This window comes from Nelumbo lutea, chromosome 7, assembly GCF_056320005.1.
Source record: "Nelumbo lutea isolate HS-2025 chromosome 7, American lotus-T2T, whole genome shotgun sequence".
In the NCBI taxonomy this organism is placed as follows: Eukaryota; Viridiplantae; Streptophyta; class Magnoliopsida; order Proteales; family Nelumbonaceae; genus Nelumbo; species Nelumbo lutea.
Window position 1 is genome coordinate 1,113,756 of NC_142690.1, and position 21,276 is coordinate 1,135,031.

The 21,276-nt window shown below is 39.1% G+C and overlaps 1 long non-coding RNA gene across 1 annotated transcript in view; it reads left to right on the top strand.

Annotated features, from left to right (window-relative positions):
• Nucleotides 1-1,106: 1,106 nt before the first annotated feature.
• Nucleotides 1,107-21,276, top strand: part of LOC148844525 (uncharacterized) — a 40,151-nt gene continuing 19,981 nt past the window's right edge. The window contains exon 1 of the long non-coding RNA XR_016102466.1: nucleotides 1,107-3,559. This is a non-coding gene — a long non-coding RNA (uncharacterized LOC148844525). The remainder of the gene's footprint in view (nucleotides 3,560-21,276) is intronic.

Sequence of the window (21,276 nt, forward strand, 5' to 3'; positions counted from 1 at the left end):
AGAAATGAAATAGAAAGGAAAAAACGGTAATACCTTTTGCATTTGTGCTTGGATATTCAGTAGCACAGGCACCAAATAGGGAAAGATGGCCTGATTTCTCAATTCTCAGGGCTATTGCAAGCAAAGCTAGACTAGCCATCTCTCGTTTTGCTCTGTTTCCGGCGAGAAAGAGAGAGACACTAAGGGAGAAGTAGAGCTCTCTCATTGGTTCATTCGCTCTAGATATGAAACTCAGTTGCGCCAAAGCTTCCTCAACGAAGTCAGTCTGTTATTTCCGATGAGAAAGATAGAGAGACCTAGGGAGAACCAGAGCTAGAGATGTCTAAAACCTCCCCTAAGATGCCTCAACGAAGTTAGTTTGGGTTGCTCTTTGTTATGCATTGTGCTAATTCTTCCACTAAGGTTCAATTTGGGTTGCTCTTGTTGTTAATACCACTAAGATTCAATTTGGGTTGCTCTTTCCAACTCTTCTTCTTCTCTTTCTCCTTTTTCCTCTTCTTCTCCTTCCTCCATCTTCATCTCTGTTCACCATCTTCTTGACGATGAACAGAGAACTACGAAACTCTGTTGGTAGTGTGTAGTGGAATTGTATAGTTCATCCCTATTCATCTTTGTTGAAGATGACAACTATACGTTTCTTTTCCATTTTATTTTGAAATTTTAAAGAAGAGAAAAGGGTAAAATAGTCATTTTTGTCTTTCCATTAACCAATGCTAACGATAAGGGAAATATTAGTCAATTGTTAGAAACAGAAAGGGTAGCATTAGTCAATTTTCAAATAGTAAGGTTGCACTTACTCAATTAGCTAAACTATAAGAGTAGTTTAAGAAATTTACCCTTTTCTTTATTATAACTATTTTTGGGTAAATTGCAAATTAGTACCCTGTTCTTTGGGCCTAGTCCCACTTTGGTACCCGAATTTCAAAACTTACCAATCTGGTACTTGAACTTCCAAAACATCCCAATTTAATCCCTATTGTTAGCATTTCGTGAGTTATCTAAATCAAAAATACCCTTCAAAATAAAACATTATTGATCATCTTCTTCCTCAAAAATCAAGATTGAACTGAAGTCAACCCAAAGGACATTTGGATTTGGGCATTTGGATGATTGATAAAGAAAATAAGATGATAATGGCATTTGTGTCTTTTTACATGCCACTTAACAATGATTAATGATTTTGGACTAAACTAAGATGCTTTAGGAGTTTAGGTACTGACACGTTTTAAAATTCGGGTATTATAATGAGACAATGCCCAAACCCTAATCTACAATTTACTTTATTTAAAAAAAAACTCGATTAATAGCAACTTAAACTTATGAAAATATCAAAATTGTCCATCAAAATAAAACTTTTGAACCAGCAGCGGCAACCCTTCTCCGACCTCTTCTCTCTCTCCATCATCTTTCACCTCCACCAATCGACCATGTGAAGAAGAGATAATGGATTGAGACGAGAGATGGACTTTATTCTCCACGACTGATAAGAAGAGCTCAACCGAATCTGAATGGATGATGCAGGGGGTATTTGAAGAAGATGAGCTTTGTTACTACTCCATGATAAATAATGTTGACTCGAAGAAGAGAGGATTTGAGGAGGGAGGTTTTGAATTTTGATATGCCTCTGTGCAAAAATAGTGAGAAGATGACGAAGAGCCAAATCGAGAAGAAGAAGAAGGTGGGTTCTGGCAGACACTGCCTATGCCAAATGATTGTGGTTGCCAGTGAAAAGTGGTCTCGGAGAAGGAAGGTCGGTTCCGGAAACCATCCATCCATGACTGTGAAGGCCGGAAAGGAGGAACTTATTTCTCTTCAGGGGTTTGAAGGAATAGTATTTAAGGGACCCAATGTTTAATTTCTTTCGTTGCTCTGGCTGTGTCCGTGAGAAAAATTGACCTTCTGTTTTGTTTTGCCCCTGGATGTGATCCATTGAGAACCTAGATACAGAGAAACGTACGCTAGAGTTGATTTTCGGCAGGCTTCGTTGTCACAACTTACGACAAATTCAAGTTTACCTTTTCTGTTTACTGGTCTACATGAATGAATTGCAGCAACAGACCCAGAGAAGATTTGAGTTTATACGAGTTGCCTCCGACCTAACCCACCTAAGGATTCAATGATGATGCCCAACTAGAATTCGGTAGTTGATCTGATTGGTATGGTTGACAGATTTGGCTCTGCAAATCTCCATTCTTTTGAGTCCGGGAGGAGTTCTCTGTTTATCATCTAATTGAAACTTATCGGGTTTGGTTAAATGGTTAATCTGATCCAACAATTCTTCTATTGCCTCTTAGTTCGAAACAGAACCAGTTCTTTCTCTCGATTCATCGAAGAAGAGCTCGTTATTGGTTCTCCTCCGTCTTTTTATTCTAAAAGATTTGAGCAGACTATTGAATATTGATAAAAAGAAAATTAGATGACATACGAAAGGTATTTATATCTCTTCATATATTATTTAACGGCCGATTTAAATTTATGCATTTTGAAAGTTTAGGTATCGAATTGACTCGGAAACCAAAATGACACTCGACCGAAACCGAAAAGGCGAAAACGCCCTAAATCCGCTACAAGTCTACAACCAACGAGCCGTAGCCAGAGACTTTTCCTACATGAGTCATTACACGCTTTGGCCGTTACAAATGCACATAGCAAATGAACAATGAACGATTGATAGATTAACCGCGTGATTAACCGCGTTAATCAAGTCAAAACTGAAAAAAGCAACAGAAAACCTTTCCCAAATGGATAAAAAACCAGCCCATCTCAGATCTTTCCCAAAGACCCAGACAATACATCCCTGATTTCCTCTGTTGTCGTGACTCTTCGAGAATTCAATTTTGATTTTGAAACGAGAGAGAGAGAGAGAGAGAGAGAGAGGAGGGGGAAGAGAGAGAGCAGAAGAGATGGTTTTCAACAGTCATTTGGTGGTGACTGTAGCCAACCTCTCTGCAAACCTGTGTCAATACATAGCTTGCAATCCAGAGAGACTAAGCAGCCAACAAGTGTTGGAGCTTGTATGCTGTTTTCCGTTGCAGCAGTTAGGGCGTCTGGCTCTCTGCTTGTGGACTTTTTTTTGCTTCCCTCCACCCCAACCGTACCACAGTTACTCATCCGATGACTCCGATTCCTCCTCGGCTTCTGATTACGAGATTGATGACTTGCATTCCGATTGATTCCACTTGGATCGGTTCGGCCTCTCTGTATAGTATTATTTTCTTTATCTTTGATTTGCTTTCATTGTAATTTGTAAACCTAATGTTGATATATTAATGTTGTTATGTAGTTTCGAATGAAGAAAGGATTGAAACGATTTTTTTTTCATCGAGGTGTCTAGATGATTCTAGGATTTTTCGTGTTGATTGTATTGCTTCAATCGATGTAGAAATAGTGACTTTAGGCTGGTTATCTCTATTGAGGGCTCACTTTTAGATCGATTACATCTCTGGATGGTTCTCATTTCTTGTTCTATGATTTGGCCGTTGTGGAGACATAATGTTGATGTTATGCAACTTTGAAGATTAGAGATATAGAGCTTTTATTCTTGCTCAATGGTAACTTGGTAAGTCATACAAGTATTAGTAGTAGTAATAGTAGTAGTAATAATTGTTAAACTGATATTTTTCTGTTTGATTGATGTATTTAAGTATTTATTGGATTTGTTATGTTGACTTTGTTGTTTAATTTTTTTTCCTTATGAATTTTGGTAAAGATGACAAGTTTGGATCTGTAATCACTTCCATGTGATTTGCTATTTGCATCTTTTTTTAGGTGGTTGATATTGTTGAGACTTGAGATGTAGTTACAGGTGTAAGCTTAACTTTTAGTTCATTGGAAAATGAGGAAGTTATAGGATTTGGATTTGGAGATGACATGAAGACAAGTTAGAAAATGAAAGTGCAGATTGATAGAGATGAATGAAGGGACTAATTGAGAATATATTATGAATTTTAGTCTGGTGCCAAAAAGAGGTTTTTATTTATTTTGAATGATAATACATCAATATGATAGGAATTTGGATAAGCATTGAACATCAAAGTTGAGCTATCAGGTCTAAAGGTCATAGAGTTCCACCCACTTCTGATAAAACCGCAAGTAATGCAAATACCTGACAAATATTATACGAATTTTATATGCCATTCCCACACTAATATCTTGCTTGTGTTCTCCAGGTTTATAAGCTCTACCTTTTATCATCAAATTACTATTAGGTTTTCAACTTTCTATAGGAGCTTTAAGACTTGTTAATTATCATTTAAGTCAAATGCTACTTAAATATCTAAGTTTATGATATAATGATAGCAACCATTGCAATATGATTAATATACTATCTTAGGTAAGCAGAAGAAAAACAATATATACTGTAAGGTTATATTTTTTTAAGTCTCCTTTATCTTAGTTCATCTAGAAGTTCCAAATCACCACTTTTTGATATTCAAGCAAGTTCATTTTCTTGAGACCTAACCATTTGGATTCTTGTAATTAGGATCCATGCAGCTTCAGGTCAATTAATTCTTGTATTTGTCCATATCCTTAATTCTCTTTTCTGTTTGTTTAAGTTATGATTTACCTAGGTTAATTAAGATTGTATGTCATGCACTTTTCTATCAATGCTGGTGATGATGTTTTTTTTTTTTTTAAAATCCCTGTGTGTTCCTAATGAAAAAACATCTGGCAGAAATATCAAACATTCTTTTTTTAAGGTAATTTATATTGTAATTGATCAAAACGGGATTCATGTACAAGAATGGCCCATTGTAAAACTAGTTGGTATTACATTAGGAAACAACAAAGCACCCAAAAAAGTAAACATTTTGTGATAGCCAGTTCTCAAATATTCTAGTGTCAATTCCTCCCTGAATTGTTTGCAAAAGGCCACCCACTTATGGTAATGCCAATGGCCTTACTTTGGCCTGATTCTTTGGGTGATCGCCATTTCTCAAATATTCTAGTGTTCCATTCTGACCATATAAGCCAAAATATGCAAAGGATAAATATTGCCAAAGAATTTCCCCTTCTTTCCCATCTCTTCCTCCCTGAATTGTTTGCAAAAGGCAACCCACTTATGGTAATGCCAATGGCCTTACTTTGGCCTGATTCTTTGGGTGATCGCCATTTCTCAAATATTCTAGTGTTCTATTCTAACCATATAAGCCAAAATATGCAAAGGATAAATATTGCCAAAGAATTTCCCCTTCTTGCTCATCTCTTTCTTGTGCCACAAAATAAAAACTTCCAAGATAGAACAGAAAAAGATGAACTGGCCCGAAATGGTTTGAAAGAAATAGGACCATAGAAAGGTGTTGTACTTGCTGTGCTGAAAATGGGCAGTTTGTCCTCTTGTCAATTTCTGAACAAAGAATACAAGAGAGGTTGAAGATGTCACACCTTGCCTACTCAGCTGATACAACATCAAGCATTTGGAAAGGGAAGCAGTTCAAAATAGAAAAGCAATCTTGGTGGTAGTAGTTGGATCCTAGACTTGATAGTGTGGGAAATACAGAGCTGTATGTAATGTCTGAACTAAGAAAATGCCTAAGAAATCCTAAAGCTAGACTCTAGAGTGTTGACTTTCTGGGCTCAATAGGTTTTGGATGCAACTTTGGTAACAAAAATGTTAAGATGTTCATTTCCTAGTCAATTAGGTGATGCTCATTGCAACTTATAATGAGTGTTTCCCTGTCTTCAGCTCATCGTCATCACCATCCAAACCTTATCCCAACTATATAGGGCCAGCTACATGAATCCTGTTTCACCATTCCGTTCTGTTTAATGCCATATCCATTTCCCTGTCTTCGCTACCATGCATAAATCTGGGAACAACCACGTGAGTATTCTCTCATTACACCAAGGTTCATACAAGAGGCAGGTTTAAGTACATAACCCAAACTGTATTTTATTCCTTTGGTAAAAGATGTTTTCTTCAATCCCTGTATTGGACTGGAAGTACCATTGGAATGGGTTCACCACCCCTGGGTTCTATCCCTCGATTTCTTAAGACATATTTTTCAGCAACTACCATTCTCCAAAACTATTTTCATTCATTGCTGAATTGCCACCACCATATCCCTATGATAGATACTGACCATTTGTAGGTGTTGTAGATCCAAACACCCATTGCTTGGTGGAGATCTTTTTCTTTCAAGTTTCAAGTTAATGAGTCTACTCGTTTTCTTGGTGTCAATCAGCTCTTTAGTGATGAAAACATTGTTCAAGAGTTGCCTATCTTCCACAAAAATCCCTTATATGGTAGAGTTTAGGACCTTTTCCATTCACAAAACCAAAATTTTTTAAATGATCTTGTAGACATTACCTATGGGGCTTATGGATTTGTACTCCTTAATTCTAAGGCATCCCTTCTCTTTGTGATGAGAGCTATGCATGTTGTATTTAAGCTTCTTTCAAGGAAGATTTTGCATGAAATTATTTGCAAACTTTTTATTGATACTCTCTAACGATTGTCCATTCACAAAACCAAAATTTTTTAAATGATCTTGTAGACATTACCTATGGGGCTTATGGATTTGTACTCCTTAATTCTAAGGCATCCCTTCTCTTTGTGATGAGAGCTATGCATGTTGTATTTAAGCTTCTTTCAAGGAAGATTTTGCATGAAATTATTTGCAAACTTTTTATTGATACTCTCTAACGATTGTCCAACTTCCACAGAAAGTCATTATGAACTTTCTTATTTCCACAACTACTGCTTTGATTTCTTCCTCTTCAAATAGTTTTTTCAATATATTTGGATCAAGCATCTAAAATAAGGCTGTACTCGAGATCATGTAGTATCAATATCCTTTTTACCCAACCCTAGGTGTGGATTCAAGCCAAGCCAAGCCAAGCCAAGCCAAATGTCTAGCTATTTGAGCTCAGCTCGCCAATAAACCATTCGGGCTCAAGCACGAGCTCGATTCGAGCTAGAGACTTGTTCGAATTGGCTCGAGTCAAAAACTCGTAAGTTTGAGCTTGGCTCGGCTCAAGTTCGACTGTGAACCAAACATTTTATAAAAATAAAAGGTGCATATAAAAATTATTTTTATTTGGAATATAAAAAATTGGTTATTGTTATGTATAATATTTTTTTATATGTAAAAGCTTGATTAGGCTCGCGAGCCTCACAAGCCGAGCTTTATTGGGCTCGAGCTTGGCTTAAAGCTCAATTTAAATCGAGCCGAATTGAGCATTTCACAAGCTGAGCTTGAATAGCTCATGAAAAGCTCCTCTCATGGCCACCCCTACCCAACCCCATATAGTTGGGATAAGACTTGGTACAAGGAATAGTAGGAAAAAAAGATTGTGTTTTAGCCCTCTTCATCCTTAATCAATTCCCCTTTCACCACCTTCTCAATTTAAATTTCACTTTCCCCGAAATTTACAATTTTATAGAACTGCTCAGTTTTGTTTATAGCAAATGTTAACAGTCTTTTCAATCAAAAGAACCGTTTTCTTATATTTAATTTCTCTGTTTGTGAAACTTAATTATTTATTTTGACGATAAAATATCTATTGATGCAGTACAAGATAACAAGACTGATAAATGTGCTATGATGGTAAACCAAAGGCTGACAAGCATGAGAATTTGGATTGGAGTCTGAGAGCAACCACTTCGTGCTAAATGTTGGAGGCTAGGTCTGTATCCAGTTCATCCCTCTGAAGATCCTGGGTAGTTAGGAACAAGACTGGCCCACAACCTTTTATACAATATACTTTTAGGTCCCATAAAATAAAAGCAATAAGTATAATATACGTTTTGAGCTTTAAAAAAATCCATCTCAAAAATGAAGATCCTTGAACATCTCATAAATTGCTATTTATGGAAAACCAACTCCTTAATTTCCCTCAAGATGCCTTCTGTCTTCCTAAACCCTTGGTATAGCTGTCTAAAGCTGAAGAAAGGCCAAATAGAAAACTTACATGATGAGTCCCATAACCACAATCTAGAATTGAGAAGAAAAACAATCCAAAAGAATGAGAGGACTGATTTAAAAGATGTGAGAACTAGGTAGATATCAACAGCAAAAGAGAGAAGAAGAAGAAGAGCTCAATTGTAATAGGGTTTAGGAGAAGAGTAGTTCGAACTGCTCCTCCCTCCCTAATCTTTTCATTAAAAAATAATTACAATTTTTCTGTAATTACAAGTAGGCCCTTAATTGGGTGGTCAACTAATTAAACAAGAATAAAAATGTTTAACAGGCCCATTAACAAGGCCAAACTGGAGCCTTTCCCCACATGTCTATTACCTTTGCTTAAGAAATGGTGAGACGGCGACTCATCTTTTGATTTCTTGTCCTTTTGCTTATTATTTGTGGAATTGGTTCTTTTCTTTGTTTGGTTATAGATGGAACCGCCCCTTAGGTATGCTGAACCTTTTTGACTCTAGCTTCTTCTGACAACCAAGGAAAAGGGGCAGGGTAATGTGGAGAATAACAAGAGCTGCCATCCTATGGTCAATTTGGGAAGAGAGAAACAATAGGATCTTCCTAGGGCAAGAAAAATCCAAGGAAGCACTTGTGGAGGTTGTCACCATCAAGGTTATGCACTGGCTGAAAGTACATCATCTCTTCAAGGATTTCTCCTCAGTAGACTTAATTAGAAATTGGAGTGTTATAGCTATATCCTCACCTTCCTCCCCTGTGGTACAAGATTGTTGGGTACCACTGCATTAGTTCAAAGTGAAGCTAAACTTTGATGGAAGCTCCTTGGGTAATCCAGGTCAATCAGGAGTTGGGGGTGTATACAGAAACGAGGAAGGAAAAGTCTTAGCCCTTTACTTGGGTCCAATTGGGGTGGGAGATTCATTAAGGGCAGAAGTAATGGCATTACTTCAAGGTTTGAAACTGGCGAAACAATGGGGCATGCAACAATTAGAAGTGGAAGGAGACTACAAGCTGGTAATAGGGTGTGTGCAAACTGGAAACTTGGGAGTGTGGTCTCTTAGACAGCCTCTAAGAGAGATTATTGGCTTAGCAAGTTTGATTGGGGTGCACTTTAATTAGGTAAGAAGGTCAGCAAATGGAATGGCTGGCACTGTAGCTAAGCAAGGAGTTAATAGGGAGGCTTTGTTTTGGGCCTGTTTGTAAGTTTTTTATTTTCTTTTTCCATCCATTTTGTGGGTGGTAAGCCTATAATCTTTTCAATTATCTAATGAAAGTTACTGTTTACTATTAAAAAAGAAAAGAATAGAAACAAAAAGAAATAAAGAACAGTTCTGGGCTATGGGCCATTCAGCCCATCCTCTTTACACCCCCCCAAGCTAAGCATAGATGTCAATCATGCCCAACTTGCCAGTGTCATGTTGTAGTTTGGCCTTGGAGATTCCCTTGGTAAGAATGCCATCTAACTATTCTTCAAATGTAATGAATGGTACACAAACTTCTCTAGAAGCCACTCTTTCTCTAATGAAATGCCTGTCAACTTCAATATGTTTAGTTCTATCATGTTGCACTGGATTGTAGTCAATGTTAATGGTGTCCTAATTATCACAATATAGCATCAGTGGTCTATCATACTCAACACCTAGTTCCTTCATCAGGGATTGGAGCCAAAGTAACTCAGAAACTCCATGAGCCATAGCCCTATACTCGGTCTCAGCTGAAGATCTAGCAAAAACAGATTGTTTCTTGCTTCTCCAAGAAACAATATTACCTACCACCATACTACAGTATCCCGAAGTTAACCTCCTATCATCAATGTTTCCTGCCCAATCAGCATCTGTATAAGCCTCCAGTTTCATATGACCATGCTTAGCAAAAAGAATCCCCTCCTTAGGGCTAGGAGTACTCTTCAAGTAACATAAAATTCGCTCTGCTACAACCATATGAGTATCTCTGGGAGCATGCATGAATTGGTTAATGCAGCTAATAGCATATGCAATGTCAGGGCGAGTCATACAAAGGTATAGCAGTTCCCTAGTAACCTTTGAAGCACACCCTTATCCTTTAACAGTTCTCCAACAGAGGCAGAAAGTTTGTGACTCATATCTATAGGGGTAGCCACTGGTCTTGCACCCATTTTGCCTATTTCAGTGAGCAAGTCTAGCATACTTGCTCTGTGAGATTAAGATTCCATCCTTAGACCGAGCCCTTTCAATACCAAGGAAACACCTCAACTCCCCCAAGTCTTTGATCTCAAACTTTATATGAAGGATTTAAAATCATTAACCCCTGTCACATCAGTGTCAGTCACTATAATATCATCAACATAGACTATAAGATATACCACCAATGAACCTCTACTCTTCACAAAAAGGGTATGGTCAAACTGTGTTTGTGTTGTCACTTCGTAACTTCCCATTATCAACCTTCTTTTGAAAACGAGGTGGAAGAAGGTCTGGATGCAGTTTCCAACATTTATCTTTTGTATGTCTGAGTTTCTTACAGTACTCATATATAACCTCCTTCTTCCCTGAACAACCTGAACTACCTGTAGTCATCTTAGGTTTCAACCCCATATTAGCAAAATGGTCACCTAGGATAGTCCCTTGAACCTGGACCAACCTCCTGCTCTCTTCACTACTCACCATGGCATAAGCCTGAGACAAAGATACAATATCCTTAGCTAGGATATTATGTCTAGTAATATCAAACTCTGGATTCAGCCCTGTCAAGAATTCAAAAACCCTATTCCTCTCAACTAATTTTCTATATGTCTTAGCATCATTTGTGCTTTCCCAAAAAACTGTTTCCATTAGATCTATCTCTTGCCACACGGATTTTAGCATTGAGAAGTAAACTGTTAAAGGTCTCTCTCCATGCCTTATATTATTTTTTGATCATCAAAGGAAACTTTTATTTGAAATTAGATTTAAGAAGTTTTACAATGTTGTGTATGGAACTAGAAGTTCCACACGAATACATATTTCTGTCCCTTTTACAATGCAGCCCAAAACAATTGTTGCCTCAAAGCCCCTTGTTTAGCAAGATAATCAGCTAGCCCATTTGCCCTCCTTCTAACCCATTTGAATTTTGCCTCTACCTCCCTGCCTTAGATTATTCACATCATTTCTTAACTTATATGCCCTGGCCACATTCAGTTTTTGTGAAGAGGTTTTCAGCAACACTATCCCATATTTCCTTAGCTGAATTCATCCATAAATAGTGCTGACTAATTTGTCGTTGCATCGAATTCGCTAACCATCCAATAACAGTGTAATTCTTTTGCAACCATTTCTCATAAGATGGGTCATCTGCCGATGGTGCTTTCTTGCTCCCGGAGATATACCCCACTTGCCTCTACTACAAACATATATCTTTACTGATTGTGACCATGCTAGATAGTTAGTCCCATCAAGCTTGACTGTGGTCACAACCAATAAAGAGTCTATGAGTGCTCCCAGAACCTGCCCGTACTCCAAGCCAAACTTATTCTCAACTCCAGAGACATCCATCTTCCTCAACAACTCCAAAAACTACTTCAAATGATAAATAAGGAAGACAGGAAAAGGTAGACACCAACTGCCAACCTTTATGAAGTCTTATCTGCCAGTTACGTTTCACCCAGAACCCGAGAGAAATAAGAAAATTGCAGCCGCTACCTGTAGGCTTCACAAAACTGCACAAGACTTGGATTGATCTTCAAGATAAAGAAAAGGAACCCTTTTAGTCACTGAGCGCCAAGGTGAAGCTCCCTATGAGACCCACAATCAGAATTCTCCAGTTGATTAGGGTTTTGGGCAAAAACTCCAAGGACTACCAAAACAATGAACAAGACATCTTCCTTTTCTCCAAAAGACCACTACCAACTGAGCTGAATACTTTCTTCAATCACTCATTCAATTCAGCTCTCCATGCACACTATGTATGGGAAAAAACGAAAAAAAAAAGAAGAAAGGAGCTCGCTCTGATACCAAGAAGAAAACAGTCCAAAAGAATGAGAGGACTGATTTAAAAGATGTGAGAACTAGGTAGATATCAGCAGCAAAAGAGAGAAGAAGAAGAAGAAGAAGAAGAGTTCGGCTGTAATAGGGTTTAGGAGAAGAGTAGTCCGAGCAGCTCCTCCCTCCTCAATCTTTTCATTAAAAAAATAATTACAAATTTTCTGTAATTACAAGTAGGCCCTTAATTGGGCAGTCAACTAATTAAACAAGAATAAAAAAGTTTAACAGGCCCATTACTGTAAAGCCCCATTAACAAAAAGAATAGAAACAAAAAGAAATAAAGAACAGCTGTGGGCTATGGGCCATTCGGCCCATCCTCTCTACAAATTGGTTTGGTTTGGTGGGGGTGGGGTAATCAACTTTCAGCAGCAAATAAACTTGCATCAACTCTATGTAGGTTCCTACTTGGGGATTTCATAGTAATTTTGAATCAAAAGTTTTCCTATCTTCATACACTTCAGAGAAGGATGGATAAGGCTCTGTAAGAAGTTGGACATCACACCATTGATATTGTCAGAATCTTAGCCTCAACCAATCCTAGGTAATTCCTTCGATCACATAAGAATATGCTTTCTTAGTGCCTCTTCAAAGACTATGTTTACCAGAAAACACATCTTTTTCATGTCCCAACCCATAATCTTTGTTTCATACCAGTCATAATTGTTTCATGAGCTTTGGGGTTGTAATTGAAGCAATATAACCATTTGTGCACAACAAATTGTCAAAATCTTGTTGACATTCTCACCACTCCTAGGACCCAAACCATATTTCCTGGTGAAATCTATTTATCTATTAGGGAAAAGTAGAAAATTCATTATTTCAAAAAATAGATTCCTTATTGGATTATGCAGTGAATCTTTTGTATGTTTTGAGAAAATGGATGATGACTTGGACCAATCTCATGCATGGACATGGTAGCTTCAAGTCTACAGAAGCTCCTTATTTCTTCTAGTCATCACTTTCATTTTGGTGGTCATCATGATTTTTTTTTTTCTTGGCTCTATTGATATTAGTGTACCTTTCATTTGCTTCCCATTGGAAACCTTTGATGCATGGAGCTGATGATGCCAAAAGAGGTACAGCAGTCATATCAATATTGTAGGCAAAGATGAAACAAAGAACTTTGTTGATAATGAAAACTCAATTTACAAATATGATAAAGATATACAATGATAGGCTACATGAGGGTTGATTCAAGCCAACAGATGGGGAGTCATTCAATGAGAGTCACTCAAATTTTCTATTGCTTCTAGGCATCACTTTCATTTGGTGGTCATCATGATTTTTTTTCTTGGCTCTATGATATTAGTGTACTTTTCATTTACTTCCCATTGGAAACCTTTGATGCATGGAGAGAATGATGCCAAAAGAGGTACAGAAGTGGTTATCAATATCGTAGGGCAAAATAGATGTGGAGATGAAACAAAGAACTTTGCTGATAATGAAAACTCAATTTACAAATATGATAAAGATAAACAAGGATAGGTTACGTGAGGGTTGATTCAATCCAACCGATGGGGAGTCATCCAATGAGAATCACTCAAATTTTCTAATGGAGGATTACATCCCAACATTATAACGATCAAATTAGTTCTAAAGATCTTATCATATATAATAGATATATAGAGGTGTGGCTTCTAGGAGAAGACATTTTCTCTGTATTTTCTTCTCTGTTGTTTTCTCTTTTCTTTCTCTTTTTTCTTGTAGATCTCTAAATACAGATCACAAAAACTCTTCACCACCAAGAAAGAATAGCCCAAGGGTCTGTGCCACCTGGACTTCATCTTGGACAACCTGCCCCATTGGAAAGGACTTATCTGACTGACGATTTTGAGGACAGCCATATGTTTTTTAGTGTAAAGGAGCAGGGGTAGGCAGGGTCTAAGTTGTATAGTCATAGCTCCCTAGTCCCTACCTTAATATTAGCTTTTGAGTTTTTGAGGAGGGTTAACTTTTTCTTTTTCTTTTTTTCTTTTTTTTGTACAAAGGAGCAGTGTTGGGCAGGGTCTCTTTTTATTGTCATAGCTCCTACCTCAGTATTAGTTTTTGAGGAGGGCTATCTGCTCTTTTTTATAGGGCTATCTAATTTAGTATAATCTCATTTATCTTCTTTTGGGAAAAAAAAACTGGCAAGTAGTGATTTCAGATATGACATCAGAAGATTTTATCAGTTGTTTGGCCAAATTACATTTTTTTCATGATCTTGCCCAGATCAGTTGAACTTACTCTAGTCCCTCATTAAACCTCATGTCAGGAACATTATGGAATTCCAACATTTTGTAAACCACAACTATTTTTGACATGAGAAAAATGAAGCAAGAAACACAGATGAGAAGGTAAACCTGCTTCCATGTGACTATGCCTCAAAACATCCACTTTCATCTTGGCCAAACATAGTCTTTTAGCAAAGCCCATCTGAATCCACATAAGGTTTATAAATTCATGCTCAATTGATTATTTAAAAAGAATAATGTGGTAAGCTCCAGAATTTGCTAATCCTTGGTTGATTTGGTCGCTTGCCATCCCTTGCATTGTGGAAGAACAGGTTCAAACCTATGGAATGGCAAACTCTCCATGTTATGCCAGTGGGTGCCACATACACCCTGCTGCTCTAATCCTCTAACTAGATCTAGCATATAGCATCTCACCCCTATGGTGGCAGAAACTGCATACCCACACCCAAAAAATCTTCAAAGGTCTTATTCTTAACATGTGAAGTCATGATCTGAGCGATCAACAAATTTTATCTACCAGAACCATTCTGCCATGAAATATCCCATCAATATATTTCAACCACTCTTCTGAATAATCCCACCATCAGAGAGGGGGCTAGGTTGCATGGACTCTTCTAAATGGATAAAGTGCTCATGTTGGATGCATTTTGGGTTCTGACCATGGGTTCATAAGGGACACCTCTATGTAATATTTTCCATTTTCTCCTTGCTTACTAACATAGAATGGCTAATTTATGCAAAATGATCAAAAATAGCTAATGACATTTTTCCTATAAAAGCATTATTCAGTAACAAAGATAAATTTTAAACCTTTTTTTACTAGGTATATAATGTTAGAACTTTTAGAATTCAGGTCTGCCTTAGAGTTCGGCCTGACTGAGTTCAGTTATGTAGAAGAAGAAAGAGTGATAGAGAAAGAGAGAAAGAGAGAAAGAGAGAAGAGAGAATTCTGGTTCGAACTGAAAGAGTCAACATGACTTCTCCCAGTCAGCCTGTAAGTATTTATATTATTATTAAAACATAACTGAAAAGACCTATTTGCCCTTACTTAAGTTAAGAGCACATGTTTCAACACAACATTACAGATCGACAACATCAATCAAGGTATAAAGACAGAAATACCCCTACGCTAACACTCCCCCTCAAGCTGGTGAGTATATATCATATACTCCCAGCTTGTTACATATGTAGTCCACTCTTCCCCGACTCAAGCCTTTTGTAAATAAGTCAGCCCACTGATTTCCTGTATTAACATGTGTAGTGTCTAGCTCTCCATTTAGCACCTTCTCCCTCACAAAGTGACAATCAACCTCAATGTGCTTGGTTCTTTCATGAAACACTGGATTAGAGGAGATATGAACTGCAGCCTGATTATCACAATAGAGCTTCATTGGAGTGTTAATGTTGTACCCTACTTCCTGTAGAAGGTTCCTTAGCCACACTAATTCACAAGCGGTATGCGCCATAGCCCTATATTCTGCCTTTGCACTGCTTCTTGCCACAACTGTCTGCTTCTTACTTTTCCATGTCACCAGGTTACCTCCCAGAAACGTGCAATAGCCTGTAGTAGACCGCCTATCAGACATAGAACCGGCCCAATCAGCATCAGAATACCCTTCTATTTCAAGTTTTCCCCCACTCTTGTATATCAGACTGCGACCCGGGGCCCCTTTTAGATACTTCACAATTCTCAGAACCGCATTCCAATGAGGATTCAGAGGTTTTTGCATGAACTGGCTTACCACACTAACTGCAAATGAGATGTCTGGTCTGGTAATGGTTAGGTAGTTCAGTTTGCCTACAAGTCGTCGGTATCTGCCAGGGTCTTCAAACACTTCACCCATATCACTGCTTAGCTTGGTATTTGTGTCCATGGGTGTTTCAGCTGGTTTGGCACCCAACAAGCCTGTTTCTTCCAGCAAATCAAGCACATACTTCCTTTGGCACAGGTTAATCCCATACTTGGATCTCGCTACCTCTATCCCCAAGAAGTATTTCAGTTTACCCAGATCCTTTGTCTGAAAGTGATCCTGCAAATAAGTCTTCAGCCTATCAATACCAATGTTATCATTCCCAGTAATAACAATATCATCTACATACACCACCAACAGTATTTTTCCTCCCGGAGAGTCATGACTAAATACAGAATGGTCAACCTTGCACTGTTTCATGCCAAACTTCTTTACCACCTCACTGAACCTACCAAACCATGCTCGAGGAGACTGTTTAAGCCCATATATAGCCTTCCTTAGTCTGCACACCTTACCATCCTCCCCCTGAGCAACAAACCCTGGAGGTTGCTCCATGTAGACCTCCTCGAGTAAGTCACCATGCAAAAAGGCATTCTTGATATCAAGCTGATATAGTGGCCACTCATACATGGCTGCAAGAGAGATCACAACACGAACTGACCCTATCTTAGCAACTGGTGAGAAGGTCTTTGTGTAGTCAATGCCATAGGTTTGGGAGTACCCTTTTGCAACTAATCGCGCTTTCAGGCGTTCAACACTACCATCAGGCAGATACTTAACCGTATAAACCCACTTACAACCAACAACTTGTTTCCCAGGAGGAAGAGCAGCAAGGTCCCAAGTATGATTATGATGAAGGGCTGAGAGTTCTTCTTTCATGGCACGGCACCACCCTGGAGAGGCAAGGGCTTCCTGGACATCTTTAGGAACATTAACTAATGATAACAAGGTAACAAACTGGTGATGGGAAGCGGAAAGGTGAGTAAGAGAAACATAATTAGAAATGGGATGAAGGGTGCAAGTACGTTTACCTTTCCGCAAAGCAATGGGTAGATCAATCTCATATGCCAAGTGGGGTTTTGGTGCCAGATCCGTCGATAGAGATGTAGCCGGAGGAGTAGTAGCCGGTGCACGTGGGTGATGTGTATACACATGACGGATAGGTGGGCGTTCAACAGGTGGTGGCACCGGAGGCAAGGATTTGATCACAACTAGAACAAACTGAGGATCGACAACGGGAAGTGGAAGGGGAGGAGGTGATGAGGAGGAAGAAGCATCACCAGACCCCAAAAAGAACGGAGTAGACTCAAAGAAACTGACATCAGCACACACAAAGGATCGTCGAGAACCAGGATGGTAACACCTATACCCTTTCTGGGTCCGAGAATAGCCAAGGAAGATGCACTTGAGAGAACGGGCATCAAACTTGTCGTTCCCAGGACCCAAATTATGGACAAAACAGACACACCCAAAAACTCTCGGCGTAAGAGGGAACAGAGACAAAGAGGGAAACAAGACCTGAAACGGAGACTGACCATCAAGGATGAATGTGGGCATCCGATTAATCAGAAAACAAGAGGTAAGCACTGCATCACTCCAAAAAGGTTTGGGAACATGCATGTGATGCATTAGGAATCTTGCTGTTTCAAGGAGATGGCGATTCTTTCTCTCAGCCGCCCTGTTTTGTTGTGGGGTGTAGGTACACGAGGTCTGATGTATAATGCCGTGCTGGTCCAAGTATTCCTGAAATGATGAGGATAAATATTCGCGGCCATTATCAGAACGAAAAACTTTGATGTGGGTACCAAATTGGTTACGAATTTCAGCATAAAATTTTTGGAAAATGGTAAACAATTCACTTCTTTCTTTCATTAAATAGAGCCACGTCATCCTTGAAAAATTATCCACAAAAATGACAAAATATTTGTATCCATTATATGACATTACTTTATAAGGACCCCAAACATCTGAATGAACTAAAGAAAAAAGGACTCGACACACGGTTATCAACCCTAGAACTAAAGGGAACACGATGGTGTTTCCCAAACTGACACGACTCACAATCCAAAACAGAAAGTTGACTCAAGGACGGAACCAAGGACTTCAAGACTTTGAGCGACGGATGACCAAATCGACAGTGCCACTGGAGAGGAGAAAGAGATGACTGGAGAGCTGTTGAAGTTCTACCACCACCACCGTCAAGATAATACAGTCCACCTGCTTCATGCCCTCCACCAATCTTCATCCCCGTCTTGAGATCCTGAAAGACACACATAGAAGGATAAAAGGCAATGGAGCAGTTAAGTGATTTGGTCAGCTTACTAACAGACATAAGGTTAAAAGGCAATTTAGGAACATACAGAACTGATGAGAGGGATATAGGATCTAGGTCAACATTACCAACACCACAAATTGAGGATGTGGAACCATTAGCAAGGGTGACAGATTGTGATGTTGAGCAATGAGATAAGGAGGAAAACACACCTGGAGTTCCAGTCATGTGATCGAAGGCTCCAGAGTCAATGATCCAGGGATTGGGTGTAAATGCCAGACAAGCTATACCTGAGTGAGCAAAAGTCGTCGTGTTCTGCTGTGATTGGGTAAACCTCTCATATTCATCACGGGGAACACTCACCATCTCTTTCATGGGACCATCTGTGGATGTAGGAGGCAACTGGTCAGATGAATGATTCTCCTGTCTAAAGCTGGAACTTGTCACCGGTCGCGGCATGATTGGCCCAGGTTGAGGGAGGACCATGTAAATCATAACAATAGTTGATGGTATGTCCATCCATACCACAATGAGTGCACTTCCTCGGGCCTGAGCTACGTCCTCTACCACGGGCTCCCCCTGAATCTCTACTCCCAGTACGACCACCACCACGATTATAAGTAGATCCACCATTGCCACTTCGGCCATATGCAGAACCACTACCAACACCACGGCCAGATTGAACTCCCCGAGCTCCACCTCTACCACCAGGACCTCTCGATGTAGCAAAGGCAGATCTATCTGAGATATTAGAGTTCTCAGTAGATCCGATAGAAATCCTCCGAAGTCGAGCAAATACCTCTTCTAGGGACGGAAGAGCTGATCCCCCTAATATCTGAGCCCGTACTGGTTCATATTCAGACTTTAGTCCCACCAAAAATCTAGTCACATCAAGCTGCTCTCTCTGTTGTTGCTAAATCTTGACATCGGAAGTGAGAGGATGATAGACATTCAACTCATTACGTATGTTCCTCATGTTGGCATAGTACTCCTCAAGACTCTGATTGCCCTGTTGCAGATTAAAGTACTCTTGATAAAGCTGATAAACTCTGGTTGTATTGTCCTGCCCCAAATACAATTTTTTCGCATGGTCCCACACGTCTTTGGCAGTATCAAGGAACATGAAGTTCACACTAATCCTGGGTTCCATACTGTTCCACAACCATGTGATGATCTGAGCGTCCTCTTGCTCCCAATCTTCATACTCGTGAGAGTCAGAGGAGGGTTTCTCCTCTCTGATATGTTTTACTTTCTTCTTTGCCTTTAGAAAGACTTCAACGGATTTAGCCCAAGGCACCTCCATTTAACTTAATGGAGGTCATCTGAACATTCAGGTAGTCTGTAGGCACCGTCACACTAGGTTTATAATCATTACTGTCTCCCATTATGTTATCACCAATTCTGCACACTTGCTGAATTCTATTATCACCGAGATCTGCACACTACACACCACTAGGTCACACATGTCACACTGATTGCAGCACTAATTGTTGCTGGAATGTGTTCTCTTTACACCACAAACCCTGCTCCTACAACTACCTGAAATCTCACCACTATATGATCATATCTCTACCTTCAACATGCACAAAGAAACCAGCATAAACCCTAGCACTTACTGGCCGAAATACTAGCAAATGATCTGAAACACACCTCCTATTTAATCCATAACTGATATCAAGAACTGAAATCTCTTACCTTATCGCTGAAGTAACACCCATGCGAGCAGGAGAGCAGTCCACACACAACAGCCGCTTCACACACAACAGCCACACACAGTTCGGCCCTCTATTCTTCCTCTACTAGGAGAGGGCGATCTCAAAAATCACAGCAAACGACCACATACGACCTGATTGGAGGCATAGAGACCCCCAAGGGAAGAGGGCGATCACTCCTTTTCAGCCCTTTCCCTTATCTCCAATCGAACACAAAAAAAAAGAGGAAAACCCTAGATAGGGTGCACAGAGAATGAACCCTAGGCAAGCAGAAATCTAGGCAGATTTAACCTAGCTCTGATACCATGTTAGAATTCAGGCCTGCCTTAGAGTTCGGCCTGACTGAGTTCAGTTATGTAGAAGAAGAAAGAGTGATAGAGAAAGAGAGAAAGAGAGAAAGAGAGAAGAGAGAATTCTGGTTTGAACTGAAAGAGTCAACATGACTTCTCCCAGTCAGCCAGTAAGAATTTATATTATTATTAAAACATAACTAAAAAGACCTATGTGCCCTTACTTAAGTTAAGAGCACGTGTTTCAACACAACATTATAGATCAGCAACATCAATCAAGGTATAAAGACAGAAATACCCCTACGCTAACAAGAATTAAGTGGAATACATGGACTATTTAGGAGTTTATACCTTTTTATAGATGTATTGGTGATTCCTTGTTCTTTTTTTTTTTGTTCTACTGAGTCAGACACCTAGATACATACTGGGTTCTGATTTCCATGTCCATGTTCATGCACCACTGGTTGGAGGGTTTATCTTCTGGTAAATGCTTCTTTTTTCCTTCTTTCTTCCCAATCTAGATAGATTTTCGCTGGAGGGCGGGGCTCTTTTGTAATGCAAATGATTCTCTATAGCCTCCCTTTTAAGAAAGAGAAAAGCCAATATTTTTGCTAGATTCTGTTTACCCCCAGCCTATCAAAGATGGTGAGACTGATAAACCTATAACTTTATAGTTGTAGGAGAGCAGCATACTTAGATTTTTCAGAGTCTACAATACTTGCAGGCTTGGGGCTTGAAAAATCTGCTATTACACCATTACCCTGGGTTTCCAGTTGAGTAACCATTTATAGTTCAGCTTAATGATGTAAGATTCAGGATAGGGTTAAGCATTCAAGATCAAATATGGGCCTGCTACCAATGCCTAACCTATAAGGATCCAATCCAAGATAAGGATTTTAATCATGATCACCCAATATCTCTAAGGATTTTAATCATCTTCATCTTATCAATGATAGCTAGGGATGAATAAAATATATCCTAAAAAAGAAAAATCTGCTTGTTTCTTTCTTCCCTGGTCTTCAAAATGTCAAAAGACAGCTTTTTTGAAGCTTTATGCCTCTCTTTCCACAATGCATAAAAGCTCCAATTGAATGTTCAGTAATGCTTGTAGTAAGAACCATATTTCTCTTCTCATCCCTCCT